This window comes from Myotis myotis, unplaced genomic scaffold (genome assembly GCF_014108235.1).
Source record: "Myotis myotis isolate mMyoMyo1 unplaced genomic scaffold, mMyoMyo1.p scaffold_m19_p_8, whole genome shotgun sequence".
Taxonomy (NCBI): domain Eukaryota; kingdom Metazoa; phylum Chordata; class Mammalia; order Chiroptera; family Vespertilionidae; genus Myotis; species Myotis myotis.
Window position 1 is genome coordinate 87,013,210 of NW_023416390.1, and position 16,821 is coordinate 87,030,030.

Here is a 16,821-nt window from a genome sequence, read left to right on the forward strand (position 1 = left end):
GGGCTGCGAGGGAAGCCCGGGTCCTGGGTGCCTGCCTGCGGCCAGAGGGAAGCCTGGGTACCGGGTGCCGGAGGGAAACCCAGGTCCTGGGTGCCAGAGGGAAGCTGGTGCTGGCAGCCAGGGGAAGGAAGGCCTACTCTTGCATGAATTTCGTGCATCGGGCCTCTAGTAAGTAAATCTATATTTATAAAACCCTAAGCAACTGTTACGACCAAACAACCGGAATGACTGGTCGCTATGATGTGCACTGACCACCAGGGGGCAGACGCTCAACGCAGGAACTGCCACCTGGTGGTCAGTGAGCTCCCACAGCCAACCTCCCCCAGCTGGCCAATTTCCTGCAGTCCTTACCCCCCCCCCCCCCCCGGCCGGCAGGCCCCGGCTGGGACAGGGAACCGGGGGTGGGTGGTGGTGGACACGACCCCTTTCCCAGGGGACCAAGAGCCAGCTCTCTCCTTGGGGCTGGTGGTCAACCTCCCGTGCCCTATCCCTCCCCCCAGCCAGCAGGCCCCAATCGGCCTGTGGAACGGTGGCGAGGGAAGGAGGGGGGGGGGGGGGAGGAAGGCGGGGAACCACTTGGTGGCCTAGGGACCCCACCCATGCACAATTTTCGTGCACCAGGCCTCTAGTAAATAGATAAATAGCAACAGTTTTCTTAGCACGTTAAGCACCAAGCCTGTTTTGTCTTCCTTTCCATTTAGCCCGTGATATCTGATTTCACCAATATGTTGGCGGTACCAGTGACTGACCGGTCCGGACAGAAAGTACAGTGTCAGTCACCGGTGACTTACATGGCACTTAACATGTTAAGACTGTGTTTTGGGCCATTTCTCATTAACACCTTATGTGCAGCCTTTCGGCATCCCATCCACTCACCACATTCCACCTGAAGAGGTCTACAATCAAATGGTTAGATGTTCCTTACCTTCCAGAGCTTGGTCATTCTTTCATGTTTCCGAAAAGTCATTACTATACAATTTATCTAAATACTGTTACTTTGTCCAAACAAGTATTCCTTTGAAAATTTCCAAGTAATTGAAAGCTTTTTCCATCATGTTTACTTTTATATCTTTTTTTTTTTTTAATATATTTTATTGATTTTTTACAGAGAGGAAGGGAGAGAGATAGAGAGTTAGAAACATCGATGAGAGAGAAACATCGATCAGCTGCCTCCTGCACATCTCCTACTGGGGATATGCCTGCAACGCAGGTACATGCCCTTGACCGGAATCGAACCTGGGACCCCTCAGTCCGCAGGCCGACGCTCTATCCACTGAGCCAAACCGGTTTCGGCATCATCATGTTTACTTTTAAAACATAGTCACAGGCCACAGGAAATCTACTTGACATGCCAATTACTACCAATAGATAAATTCAATCAGCATTAGGCAGAACATTTCCTTACAAGATTAATAATCAATATTTTATAAAGTTTTTCAAAATTTTTAACTCTGGTCCTTTTGTCATTTTCCCAAATGTGAGGATTGATAATATTATCTAGGTCTTTCTAAATAAAATACTGGATTTGCTCTGGCCTCTCTGATATTCTTATGTTGCTTGAAACTAGAAAATAAAATAATTCTTTGTTTTCACTATTAATAATAATGACTACTAAAAAAAGCAATGGATGAATAACCAGTATTTCATATGATAAAAGTGCTTATATAACAAAATACTAAGAAATGCCTACTTAGGAGTAAACCCTACTGGAGCATGAAACGCCGAGGGCCAACCTTCAAGCTGAGCCTCCCCTGCACTGACATCAGGATGGAGATGACAAATGCACTCCCGAGGGCAATCACTTAGGACACGGACATTAGACCCCACTAAGCACTAAAGAGTGTGATGAAGGACAACCTGACAATACAGATCCAGACAGAAAACCAGATACTTCTTCACTGGTTAATTTTGGGATTTCTAGGCAAAAGGAGAATTCCTAATGATTTTTAATTTTATGTTAGAAAAATAATATACATTCATTATACAAACTCAAAATAATGTGGGGGTTTTTTTAAATAAAATTGGCCCTAGCCAGTTTGGCTCAGTGGATAGAGCATCAGACTGCAGACCAGAGGGTCCCAGTTCGATTCCCCTCAAGGGCACATACTTTGGTTGCAGGCTCCACCCCAGCACGGGGCCCTGGTCGGGGCATGTACAGGAGGCAACCAATCGATGTGTTTCTCCCACATCAATATCTCTCTCTGTCTTTGTCTCTCTCTCTTCCACTCTTTCTGAAAATCAATGAAAAAGTATCCTCGGGTGAGGATTAAAAAGAAATAAAAACTATAAAATAATAAAATAAAATTGCCCAGATTTCAGGTGTGCAATTCTATAATACATCATCTGTATATTATACATTGCACAAACTCAAAATAGTATTTTAGCTTCATAATTCAGTCAATAAAAGTTAAGCACATGACTTGCATGATACTAGACTGGGCACCAGAGTGATGGGGAGACAAGAAAGAATTGGAAAATGGAAAACAAAGAAATATAATACAAACTTATCTTGAAGGTCCTCGCCGAAACCGGTTTGGCTCAGTGGATAGAGCGTCAGCCTGCGGACTAAGAGGTCCCGGGTTCGATTCCGGTCAGGGGCATGTACCTGGGTTGCGGGCACATCCCCGGTGGGGGGTGTGCAAGAGGCAGCTAATCGATGTTTCTCTCTCATCGATGTTTCTAACTCTCTCTATCTCTCTCCCTTCCTCTCTGTGAAAAATCAATAAAATATATTTTAAAAAAAACGAAACAAACTTATCTTGAAGGTCCTTAACAATCTATTCTGGAAAACAAACAACGCAAAAGTAAGAACACAAAACTGAATGAAAGGGAAGGAACTCAGACTTGTTAGTGTCTCTATTACATGTCAAGCAGCAAAGCTGTAATACACACAAAATATACATGTATCCTCCTTTAAAGAAAGGCAACAGGGCAGAGGAGGGGTTCGGTTGAGGAGAGTAAGTAGTAAAGTAAGAAAACTCAAAGCAAAATATAAACACCAGTGAGTGATACAGAAAATAAGTAAATAAAAAATTATATCAGAAGAAGCAGCCCTGTAGGTTACTTGGTGTAAAAAAAAGTTACATCAGTCTTCAACAAATGGTACTGGAACAATTGGAATCAACATGCAAAACAATGAAGTTGGATCCCAACTGCACACTATATACAAAAATTAACTCAAAATGGATCAATAACCTAAATATAAGAGCTAAAACTATAAAACTCTAAGAAAACATAGGAATAAATCTTTATGACCCTGGATTTGGCAACAGCTTCTTAGATATCATACCAAAAGCGGGCACAGCAAAAAGAAACAAACAAACAAACAAAAAACAGATTAATTGGACTTCATCAAAATCAAAAATTTTTGTTTCTCAAAGGACATTATAAAGAAAGTGAAAAGACAACCTACAGAATAACTGGAAAAAAGTATTTGCAAATCATGTATCTGACAAGGGTTTAATGTCCAGAATATTTAAGAACTTGTAAAACTCAACAACAGAAAAACACACTATCCAATTTAAAAATGGGCAAAGACCTTGAATAGATAGTTCTCCAAATAAGACTATACAAATGACCCAGCCAGTGTTGCTCAATGGTTGAGCATCGACCTATGAACCAAGAGGTCACGGTTCAATTCCTGGTCAGAGCACATGCAGGAGGCAGCCGATCGATCATTCTCTCATCACTGATGTTTCTATGTCTCTCTCCCTCTCCCATCCTCTCTGAAATCAATAAAAATATGTATTTTTAAAAAGAATATACAAATGGCCAATAAATACATGAAAAGATGCTCAACTACTTAATCATTAGGAAAATACAAATCAAAACCACAATGAGATACTACTTCACACTTACTAGGATGGCTTTAAATTTTAAAAAAGGCAAAAGAAAGAAAGAAAATAACAAGTGTTGGCAAGGATGTAGAGAAACTGAACCTTCACATGGTGCCACTGGGAGTGTAAAATGATACAGCCACTGGGGAAACGTTTGGCAGCCTCTCAAAAAGCTAAACAAAGAATTACCAGCCAACCCAGGTAGTCTACCCCTAGGTATGTACCCAAAAGAATTGAAAACAGAGACTCAAATACAAACCTGTAAAGCAATGTACATCGTAGCATTGATCACAATAGTTGAAAAGTGGAAACAATCCAATATCCGTCAACAGTGAAAGGATTAACAAAATATATCCATACATAGTATACCCATACAATGGAATACTATCCAGCAATTAAAAAGGAATAACATTCTGCCCCAACAGTGTGGCTCAGTGGTGGAGCGTCGACCTATGAACCAGGAGGTCACGGGTTCAATCCCGGTCCGGGCACATGCCTGGGTTGCAGGCTGGCTCCCCAGTGTGGAGCGTGCAGGAGGCGGCCAATCAATGATTCTCTCTCATCCTTGCTGTTTCTCTCTCTCCCGCTCTCTTCCTCTCTGAAATCAATAAAAATATTTTTTTTAAAAAAGGAATAACATTCTAAAACATGCTACAACATAAATGAACCTTGAAAATATGCTAAGTGGAATAAACCAGTGGCAAAAGGACAAATATTATATGATCCCACTTATATTAAATATGTAGAATCGGCCAATTCGGAGACAGAAAGAAGATCAGAAGTTACCAGGGGCTGCAGGAGAGGAAGGAATGGGGATTTATTGCTTAATAGTTACATTTCTGTTTGGAGTGATGGAAAAGATTTAGACTGTGGTGATGGTTGCACAACAGTGTGAATGTACTTCATTCTACTGAATTATATACTTAAATATGGCTTAAATTGCACATTGTTATATTTTACAATAAAATCTTAAAATCACACCTTGTGGGCAGATCACAAGCATTCTTGTGTTTTCATATTACACAGTGTTTGACATAAATGTTAAAGGCAAGCCTTAAAATTAAATACCCATTGCATTTTGAAGTTATTTATTACATGTTCTTACAAGCTAGTATCTTTTTAAAGTATGATACTTTGTAAAACGTTTTTTGTACTTGTTCAATAGAAACTTATGTGACCACTGGGTAAAGCTAGCAATAAAACTACTGGTGCCCAATGTGTTAAAAAAAAAAAAAAAAAAAAAAAAAAAGCTTATATAGGTCTTTAGTGATTTGGACTGTCCAAGGATAGATTTCAATCAGGGACTTAAGTCTAAAAATGTCTGTAGATACCTGATCTACCCCCTTTATGGAAACCCTAGTGAGAAACATGCATCTCCATGTTCTTCCCAACAAACGAGGAGGCATCTCCAGCTGCTGCTGGATGCTGGGAGCATTTTCTCCCAAGGCAGCCCACTGACCTTTCATGCTGGGGAAGAACAGAAATAAATGAAAAGGAAAAGGAAGAGTCCGAGAGCCGAACTCTGCTACTTTGCTGCTGTGTGATCATGACCAAATTACTCAACTTCTCTAAGCCTCAGCTTCCCCTCATCTATATATATAAAAGCCTAAGCGATGGTTCAACCACTCGACCAGTAGCTATGATGCGCACTGACCACCAGGGTGCAGACGCTCAACGCACAGGCATGGAAACATGGACCAGACTGATGAATCTCAGAGGGAAGGGGGGAGGGGGGAGGGCTGGAAGAGATAAAACAAAGATCTTATATGCATACTAGAGGCCCATGCATCGGTGGGGTCCCTCGGCCTGGCTGTGGGGATTGGGCCGAAACCCGCAGTCCAACATCCCCGGAGGGATCCCAGATTGCGAGGGGGCACAGACCAGGCCGAGGGACCCCACCGGTGCACCAAACCTCTAGTTAAAAAAATAAAATAGTATCTGCCTTTAAATGTTGCTAAAAGAATTGGCAAAGTATATCTATAGCCCGGCTGGTGTAGCTCAGTAGTTGAACATCGACCTACAAACCAGGAAGTCACAGTTCAAGTCCTGGTCAGGGCACATGCCCAGATTGTGGGCTCAATCTCCAGTAGGGGGTGTGCAGGAGGCAGCTGATCAATGACTGTCTCTCATCACTGATGTTTCTATCTCTCTCTCCCTCTCTGAAATCGATCATATTCTCTCTCTCTCTCTCTCTCTCTCTCTCTCTCTCTCTCTCTCTCTCTCTCTCTCTCTCTCCATATATATATAAAGTGTACCTATAGCACCCAGGCTAGTGCCTAGCAAATGCTGGGTGTTCAGTCTATGGTGGCTACTGCTGTTGTAATAGGTCTATGTGCCACCCTAACACTGAAGAGCTGAGGACTTATGAGAATGTCAATAAAACAACAGCCACAGCCTAAGGAGAAGGAGCTGTTTTTATACAGTTCAACTACTCTTGGAAAGACTGGCTTATTGTTCCTAGAATGAACCAGCTACTCTACATTAGGAAGGGCACCACTCTGCCATTCATTCTCTATACAACAGGCCTCTGTTAGCACGTCTGAGCCGCCCTTCGTAGGAGTCTGCCTCTACTCACAGGCACTGAAGAAACTGAGCAGAAATTAGCTAGAAGGTGGGCCTGCGGCAGCACTCAAGTTCGAATGGCCTCAGAATCACCTGGGAAACTTAAAAAAGCAGATGCCTCACCTCCACCACGACATTCTGATTACTAAATACAGGATAGGATAAAAGTAGGTTATAGTTGTTCATATGGAAAATAATACAATAATTAATAAATAATACAGCGTTTCACTAACTCACAGCTGTAAACCTACTTTTGCCCAAACCTGTATTTCGGGTAGGGCCTTGGGCATAACTGTAGAAACACTTGAAGGTAGGCCACAAAAATGTTAGATTACATTCTGATACTGACAACTAGAACAGTCTGCCACCCAAAGCAAGAGGTGCCGTTTCCTCCACACCTACCTAGCAATGCAGGACAGGAACGGAAACCAAGGATGGCGAGAGGACACCTGCACAGAACATCCGATAAAAACTGCATATAGTGGGGCCCTAACCGGTTTGGCTCAGTGGACAGAGCGTCGGCCTTCGGACTCAAGGGTCCCAGGTTCGATTCCGGTCAAGGGCATGTACCTGGGTTGCGGACACATCCCCAGTAGGGAGTGTGCAGGAGGCAGCTGGTCCATGTTTCTCTCTCATCGATGTTTCTAACTCTCTTTCCCTCTCCCTTCCTCTCTGTAAAAAATCAATAAAATATATATTTTTTAAAAAACTGCATATAGTGGGTTCATATAAAAGTCTGTCATTATTGCTTATTCTTTTTAAAAATAAATACACACTAAGACATGAAAAATAAAAATAATGTACATTCTACACTCCTCACAATAACAAAAAATATACTTAAATTATATTACCAGAAGTTGGTAAAAATTTTGTGAAACTGGTATGTCCTTAGATTGCTAGGAAAACTATTAACTGGTACAACTTTTGAGTCAGGCAATGTGCATAAAAGTCATCCAATAATCTCACTTTGAATTTATCCTAAAACAACACAAAAGAAACAAACTATATTCAAAAAATAGTCACTGTTGTAGTATATGTAATACAAAAAAATAAAAGATAGTTGCATGTCAAGGATCCCTGTTTACCAAATTTGCCATATTAATTAAATATGACAAAACTATTAAGCATTAAAATGATGCATACTATGTCATTACACAGAAACTATTCATAAAACATGCAACACCTAAAATTACTTTCTACAAAGTATGGACATGTGGAGAGCCTCAAAGGATGATACATTAACAAATAACAGCTGTGTTAGAATGGTTTCATGTGGGTTTTCTTCCTCTGGTCTCTGCACTTTCTGTATTATTGCTATATTATTCTAATAAGACTATAAATAAATTTTACTGATCCTGCTTGGCAAGTTAGATGAACAACAGTTACAGAAGCAGGTTGAAAGTACATTCATTGACCTCAGCTATCCTGAATTAAGATAACCTCACCGAAATATGCCATGCCAGTTCTAGATTTTTTTTCCACAAAAAGATAAATCTTAACAGATATATGTAACTACTAAACCTTGAATGTACATTTTTTAAAAAGCAAGTATAAACAAACTAAAAGATAGGAGATCTGGTTTGGCAACTATTTACATGGCAAAAGATCATAAGGCTTCATGAACTATAACTTCAATATAAGCCAACAAAATGATGTAGCTAAGAGACAGCGCACACGAAAAGAACATTAAGCTGAGAAACAGAAGGCCCAGTTCTCATCTGGCTCTATAATGTACTGGATTTAACTTGGTTTCTCATCTGTAAATTGACAGAATATCTCCCTACCTACGTCCCAGGACTGGTAAGGAAGCAAACAACATCATGAATGTAAGTTATTTAAAAAAACCTTTTACCGTTAAATCTGCCCATTATTATGAAGATATTCATATATATGTAGCTACAAAAAAGGGTAAGTGTTTAGAAGAATAAGTTCCAAACTGATACTAAGTGGATAATGCTTCCCAAGGGGCCTGGGACCCAGGGCCATGCATTTCACTTTATCTGCTCTGTTTGAACCTTTTAGGAAAACCTATTCTCCTATTACCTGGTAAGTTTTTAAATTTGTAAAAGCCAATGCAATCACTGACAATATTAATATGGAGAGCAGGATTCTCAAATTTGGGGGATTTTAAGAATCACCTGGGGAGTGGTAAAACTGTGGCTGCCCAGTCTCCACTCAGACTTTCTGACCAAATCTCTAGGTAGACAGGTATTCTATAATAATCTATAACAATAAAAGCGTAATATGCAAATTGACCAAACAGCAGAACGAGTGTCCGGACAACTGTCCAGACAAAGCCAGGGCTATGAGGACAAAGCAGGGGCTGCGAGAACCTACTCTTGCACGAATTTCGTGCATCAGGTCTCTAGTAAATAAATAAGGCCTGGCCATTTATATTTTAACAAGCTCCCCATTGAGTCTGGTGATTTGATTACTGCTACTAGTCCTACATTATTATTAATATTAACTGTACATGTTATATATTAATACATTCATTGTATGCCAGCCACTATTCTCAGCACTTTACATATATTATCTCATTTAATCCTTACAACAGCCCTATAAGTAAGCACTACTATTACCACCATCCTCCTTTCACCCTCATTTTATAGACGAAAACATTAAAATACAGAGATGATTTAACGTCATAACGTCACAGAGCTAGTATAGCGGCAGAACCAAATGCATAATGAAGTTTGAAATCACTGATACAGTTTCCTAACCTAAGACAATAGTTGTGGATGCTGCTCAAGTCACAATATCAAATGGTTTTATTTTAAACACATATAAAGGACACTGGCAAAACCAGAGTTGTCTAAAGAAAGCATGCTGAAATCATATTAAACCAGGAAGGATTTACACACTTCCAGCATAACCGGCATCAATTCATACCATTTCATTTCTCAGCCCCTACATTGTGAGCCCCTGAAGTGTGAGGACCATGTATGTCTTCAACTGTACCCTCATGGTACCTGGTGCCTAACGAAAGAAAGGTTTAATAGATGAATTCATCAATAAACCTAGAAAAGGCCTGATGACTGTCCTAGGAAACAAGAAGGCTACTACAGGCGAAGCAGCAGACTTAGCTCATGTTGCTGCACAGGGTATAACTAAAATCAGCAGGGCAGGGGGAGGTTGTGGTACAGTCTAAAATACCTTTCTAGCAACCAGACCTGTCCAGGAACAGTGAAGTATGCCTGCAGTTTGAGGCCGAAGATTAGACTACAGTAAACAGAAGGTAGGATATTCGACTGGGGGTTGCACTCTAAGAACTTTTCCAAGGCTCAAATTCTACAATTCTAAGTAATGACATGTTGATTTATTCTTTCATACATTCTGCAGTTACACATGTCCCAGGAGTAAGCAACAGAGGCTACCACTAAGTGTTCTACAAACTTGCAGGGCCCTCAAGGATCTAGACAAGAGTAAATGCACAGGCGTGATCTTCCAAGGAGGCACGTAATGAATACACACAATAGGAAACAGCAAGAAGTGGAGACTTCCAGGCAAGAGGCAGGAAGAAAGTCAACAAAAATGTAGAGGAAGAAAGGCCGCCATTTGAGCTAGGTCTTCAGAGAACCATAAGGAGACGTAGACTGGAACTGCCATCGGATCTGAGGACCGCCACAGAACCTGGGGAGGAGAGCATTCCCTATGGCCGTAATGTCTGAGCATAGAGCAGAACCAAGGTGGCGGCATAGGTAACCGCCTCCCACAACCACATCAAAATTACAACTAAAATACAAAACAACTGTCATCCAGAACCACGGGAAAGCTGGCTGAGTAGAAGTACTGCAACTAGAGAGGTTTGAAAATTTCATAATAAAATTGACCAAAAATTGCTACACGGACCCAGGAATCTTTTATCAGTTTTGGATTTATATTCTGACCAATGCAATGCCAAGAGAGAATGCATAGGGAAACAATAATTAAGCATGGTGTAAAAATATAGAGCCCTTTCAAAAAAAATGAACAGCACAAATTTGTATCAGCGTGGTAAGGAGTAAACTTTCAGTTATCGAAGCTAAAAAAAAGAAGAGTAGCCCGAGGGTAGTAAAACAATCACTAAATTCTGGTGCTGACACAATCAGTTAGTCAAACACATACATGTTTTACCCTGATTGCACTGGTACAAAAAAAAAGGTCGATTAATTTCTTAAATTTATTTTACAAACCAAAAACTACTTCATCAATGATTTCTTCTTTGATAGAAACATCAATGATGAGAGAGAATCATTGATTGGCTGCCTCCTGCACAACCCCAATTAGGGATGGAGCCGGAAACCCAGGCACGTGCCCTGACCGGAATCGAACCGTGACCTCCTGGTTCATAGCCTGAGCCACGCCGGCTAGGCAATGATTTCTTCTTAATTTAGCTTCTTGTTTAAGACTAATGATCCTTCTCTTATTTTCTAGGAAATCTTTTAGATGATTGTTTTTAAACATTTGTTATTTTTTGCTATTGTCTACTCTTTCCACTATTCAATATGACAACGACTTGCAGTTATTAAAATAAACTGACAGTTTTAATAATTCAGCTCTAAGTGTAATAGTTATAATCCCTTCAATGGTTATAATATTTACTAATAGTACTACAAAATAAAATGTATTATGGAATAATCTAAAAACTATGACTTTAAGTAGAAGACTATTAAGACTATATGGAGTCTCAAAAAAACAAATTTAAGTATCTGATCCAATAAACTATCTTACCCAACTTATAAATCATGAGACTGCCACTTAAGGAAATAGAATTAACAAAAGACTGAAGCAAAATATCTAAATCAAAAACCAGTGAAGAAAATATATCACATTTGAACAATAAACTTAATGTTCTTCTAGCCAATCATTTCTCAACATCCCTGTCAAACTATTTTAAGGGTCTGAAATCTTGCTCTATAAAAAGCAAGTTCCCATCATCTGAACTGCCCGAGGTTCTATCACAGTGGTTACGGAAGCACACGCCACGTTTCAAATTTTTGTTTCCTATTAGTCCAAAAAAAATGCTTATCCCTTTTACATAAAGGTGAGTCTGTGGCCAAAATCCTGACACACTAGGAGATCTGGTTTTCACTTCTAACACTAAAATGTCAGTTTAGCAAAAGGCCTTTTCTTTATTTACCACTAAGATTATATGGTGATAGTTTTTGACACCTCCACCACCAACAGTCTCTTCAAAAGATTTCTGACTTAGTTAAGAAAATATAAAGCTATGGCTGAAAACTCCTCAATAAAAAGTGTAACTTTAAAAATCTAAAACAGAGCTATAGGTTAGCTAATAAACCATGAATTACGGAAAGGGAGATTTGAGTAACAGTTGCTAAAAAGAGAAACTTACCTAAGTTTACAAAGATGAATAAGCAAACAGCACACCAAAATTTAAATCCTTCTTAGCAAATAGAGGAGATAAATAATATGGAGTCACACTGGGACATCATGGTGTTATTTTTGTTGTTTATATGGTCTGCGTGCATCAATGTTACTATTCTCCCACTCCTCCAGAAGGAGCCCACTGTCCAGGAGGCTTCATAGTGAGTGCTCAGTGTATGTGGCAACTAACAGGAATAGAAGCAACTTTTAAAGCCAGAATTTATAGCAGACCAAGGCACCCGCATTCAGTGCAAGGTACATGGCAGCATGCAACTACTTCTCCCCCGACGTTTCTGCATCACTGCCTCCCGAAGAACTAGGTCTGCAGCGCTCACTGCCACATCCACAATTAAAGGATCGCGATCAAAGAGCTCACGGGTTCTGCGATCGGTCCGTATTCATGAACGAACCCCAAGACAGAAACTGGTCCAGACGCAACAAAACATGCTTTCAAGGCTCCACCTAACTTTTTTTTTTAAATTTTAGAAACAAGCATAATTGTTTTTAAAACATCCTATACAATAATAGACATATATGCCGAAACCGGCTTGGCTCAGTGGATAGAGCGTCGGCCTGCGGACTGAAAGGTCCCAGGTTCGATTCCGGTCAAGGGCATGTACCTGGGTTGCGGGCACATCCCCAGTGGGAGATGTGCAAGAGGCAGCTGATCGATGTTTCTCTCTCATTGATGTTTCTAACTCTCTATCTCTCTCCCTTCCTCTCTGTAAAAAAATCAATAAAATATATTTTTAAAAAAAATTTTTTAAAAAAAATAATAGACATATAATAATAGACAAACATGCAAATTAGCCATCCCTCTGCTATGCTAAGCCACGCCCACCAGCCAATCTAGAGTGATATGCACATTAACCCAACAAAGATGGCGGAGGCTGGAGCCGGGATACTTGCGTCGCAGCCACGGCTACCATGCAAGCATCCCAGCTCTGGCCGCTCCAGGCCTGTTGGAGACGCAGAAGTCAGGGGAGACAGAAGTCCGGCTCCAGCGCCTGAGGCTGGCTTCCACCCAGGAGATGAAGAAGCCGCCTGCCCGGTGATCCCAGGCCGCAGCCGGCTGGAGAAGCTGCCTGCCCCACCTCTGCCCTCCCCCTGTCCTCGGAAAGACTGAGAAGCTGGGTTCCAGCGCCTGAGGGTGGCTGCAGCCTCGGAGACGAAGAAGCCGCCTGCCCGGTGATCCCAGGCCGCAGCCGGCCAGAGAAGCTGCCCACACTGCATCACAGGGGACACGGAGAAGCCGCCCACCTGTGGTCCAGGCGCCAGCGCCTGCAGCTGGCTGCGATCCAGGCGCCAGACAAGCCACCCGCCCCGAGGTCCCAGGCTGCAGCCACCCGGAGAAGCTGCCACCCCTGTGGTCCAGGGAAATGGGTTCCCTCTTCTCCTACTGCAGTCATTACTCCAATATTCCCCTTCTGAATTTCTCTCCTGCGCCGCAACCCAACTCCACTTTTCATCTGAAGGATACGGAACAGAGAGAGCAGTGTTAAAAGCTTACATTTTTAAGCCTGTAAGGTTGGTACTTAAACATATAAATGGAAAACTAGAGTCCTTAAGGCAACAAAGGCTACAAAGGGAGGGGACAGGGACAGGGCATGACCTATTACATCCAGCAATCCATATGGGGACTGAAAACTGCAATGATGACAATTAGTGAAGATATGAATCAACTAAAATAGTTGACAGGGACAATTCTTCCATCTTTGAAAATATCTACATCAAGTCTATTTAAATAGATTTTCATCTGCATTAATATAACACATTCTGACAAGACCACCACCACCAATGCGGTCAGTGTTGTGCCGATAAACGTTTAACAACTGGCTCTCAACCAAAGAAAACAAAACTCTGACATATACTATCGGCCAATTTCTGTGGCATAAATTCTCCATCCATGGCTGATTTCAGCTGCTAGTGTGATGCCACTAAATGCAGAGCTGAGGAGAAACATGCAGTAATACACTATTATATTCTACCAGAAAGACCCAAAAGATATAAATAAATGTCAAGAGTCAGAACAGTTGTAGTAAATAATTGAGAAGTGATGAATTTAGAGTATGTATTACCTTTGGTTTTAATGTAATTTATTCACTTTTAAGATTATATAATTTAATTTTTAATAATGAACACGTTTAACAACCAGCTTACAAAATCCCTGAAAATTTGTGAGCCAGTAAGAGCACGCTCTAGCACAGTGATGGCGAACCTTTTGAGCTCGGCGTGTCAGCATTTTGAAAAACCCTAACTTAACTCTGGTGGCATGTCACATATAGAAATTTTTTGATATTTGCAACCATAGTAAAACAAAGACATATTTTTGATATTTATTTTATATATTTAAATGCCATTTAACAAAGAAAAATCAACCAAAAAAATGAGTTTGCGTGTCACCTCTGACACGCGTGTCATACGTTCGCCATCACTGCCCTAGCACAATACTGAGTGGAGTGTAATGGTTAAATGGCATGGCTCATGGATTTGAAATGAGACTCAGCCACTTTCAGGTTTTACTGGTCAAGTTACCTGATCTCTCTATACCTCAGTGTTCTCTTCTGTCATTATAGTACCTACTGTATAGAGTTGTTGCAAAGATAAAATGAAATCTGTGTATGACACAGCACAGTACCTGAAACAATAATTCAATTTGTTACAAACTGTTACTGCCTCAAAATGTTGTTGACAAAATTACTCATGCTGAAAGAAGGAAATTTCATCGATGAGAAAAATGCCTTATTTTGCGATCTACATGGAGACAGTCAATTTTACTTCCTAGGCAGTAGACGGTAATCTACTAGAAACTGAAAAGGGGAAAATGACCTCAATCAGCATGATCGAGGCAATTATTAGCTGGATCATAAAGCAGAGAGGATGCCACACATTCTGGGATACATCTGCAGTAAGAGGCTTCACCTCAGGTATTAATTCTGATCAACTGAGCATCAGACTTAAGATGAATGGTGAGAAGGATTTTGAGGCTGCTTCTAGACTTAGCAGGAATAGAACTTTAATACATAAGCAATAGTTACTATGGTTAATGATGGCCAAAAAAAAAAACAAAAACCACACACCATGATCTATTCTAATAAAAGGGTAATATGCTAATTAGACTGCACTTCTTCTGGACAACCATCCGAACATCCTTCCTGACAAAGCCGGGCCTGGCACAGCCACCTGCCAGCAGTCCCGGGCACCAGTGCCTGCAGCTGGCTGTGGCCTGGGAGATGGAGAAGCAGCCCACCCTGTGGTCCCAGGTGCCAGCACCTGCGGCTGCAGCTCGGGCAAAGCCACCTGCCCACCATCCCCTGCAGCTGCAACCGGCATGGGCAAAGCCGGCCTGGGTTCCATGTGCCTATGGCTGACCACTGGGAGGGAAGCCCAGGTCCCAGGTGCCTGTGGTCGGCTGGAAGAGGGAATCCTGGGTCCCGGGTGTAGGGCTGACGCAGAGATGGTTAGGGGCAATCAAGCCAGCAGGGGAGCAATTAGGGATGATCAGGTTGGCAGGCAGAAGCAGTTAGGGGCAATCAGGCAGGCAGGCAGGTAAGCGGTTAGGAGACAGCGGTTCTAGATTATGAGAGGGATGTCCTCTGCGGGTTATTCCCAGGGAGGTCCCAAATTGGAGAGGGCGGAGGCCGGGCTGAGGGACACTCCCCCCCCCCCACTCCTGTGCACGAATTTCGTGCACCGGGCCACTAGTTATGTAATAAGTTCGAAGCTAGAAAACCCCATACCCAGCGGAGCGGCTCAGAACATGGAAAGCACAATTCGATTAGCTCCGTTGTACCCAGCCAGGCTAAGGGGCAAGATCGCACACTCCTCGGCAGGGCGCCTCTGCCAACATGAACAACAAAGGCAAGTAGAGGAGGCTGCACGGGCTTCACTCAGCACTCGCCTGCCCAGCTCCCGAAAGCTCCCCGCGCCCCAGGGATCCAGGGGACCCCGCATCCCGCCCGCCGCCAGCTCAGCTTTTGTCTGGCCGGGCCGGGAGCCCCGCCGCCCGCCTCCCCGGCACCCCTTTCCTCTGGATCTCTCCACACCCATCACTCGCCGATTAGCTGTGGTGGGTTTCTCTCCCTTGCCCCCTCCCCGTGCGATTCCGGGGGGGTCTTTCTCAATGCGATTGGGGTTCGCTGGCTTCTCCCACCGGCCGGGCTGAGTCTGGTCAGGGGTGGGGTCTGGGAGAGGAAAGGAGAAAGGGGCACACAAAGCAAGCTGACCTCACAGCCGGCACCCTCCCCCCAGCCTCTGCAAAGCAGCCTGGGACCGGCGAACCACGGGTTGGAAAAACACCCCTCCCATCCCGCTCCACGCCGGCTCCCACCTCGGGCCGCCCCCTCCCCCCAAAGTGCACCCAAGAACCGATGACTAGGCTGGACATCGCCCTCACCCCGTCCCGGCGCCCTCCACAGGGGGGAGGCGCGGGGGCCTGGGCGGGCTGGGCTCTACCTCCCCTCGCCCTCACCGCACACTTGCAGCCGCATTATTCGCTGAGTTGCCGCTGCCTTACCAGATCGCCGCCGCCTTCTCCTCCACCCTAATGAGGTTAAGTGCTTGGTGCTGGGATTAAATAAAAAAATTAAAAAAAAAAAAAAAGCCGAGAGCGCCTGCGCACTGCGCTCTCCCTTTTTCTCCTTACCGCCACCGACCCAGCGGGACCATAGAGAATGTAAACTGATGCCAGAGAGGCGGCTGCATCTCTATGGTCACGCCCCGCGCAGGCGCAGGCCTGGCGACGCCGGACGTGGAAGCTGGAATTCCGCGAGCTTTCGCCCTCGGAGCACGTCGGCTGACCCTGACGGGGACCCGTAGGGGGCAGGTTCCCTAAGGAATCGTGGCCAGGGTGCAGGTGGGCTCCCGGGGAACTGGCGGCAAAACTAGGCTAAACCAGGAGGGTCTGGTCTAAGCGGCCAGGCGGCAGTGCCTCGGAGAGCAGGCCGTGCGGTGCGCAGAGCCCAGGAGGATCCGCCTCGGGCCGGCGTCTGGCCCTGAAGGAGCCGGCCTTTCCCTTCGGGGTTGCGCGCTCCCCCGCCCGCGGGCCCTGCGA

The 16,821-nt window shown here is 43.4% G+C and overlaps 1 protein-coding gene across 8 annotated transcripts in view; it reads right to left on the reverse strand.

Moving 5' to 3' along the window:
• The window catches only part of CLASP1 (cytoplasmic linker associated protein 1), a 293,090-nt gene extending 276,700 nt beyond the window's left edge, over positions 1–16,390 (reverse strand). For 6 of the 8 annotated variants that reach the window (XM_036318902.1, XM_036318901.1, XM_036318898.1 and 3 more), the window contains exon 1: positions 16,285–16,389. The gene's annotated coding sequence lies outside the window, so the exon portion shown is untranslated. Of the gene's footprint in view, positions 1–16,284 lie in introns of all 8 variants that reach the window. The other 2 variants (XM_036318897.1, XM_036318904.1) reach the window with 1 other exon arrangement.
• Positions 16,391–16,821: the final 431 nt, after the last annotated feature.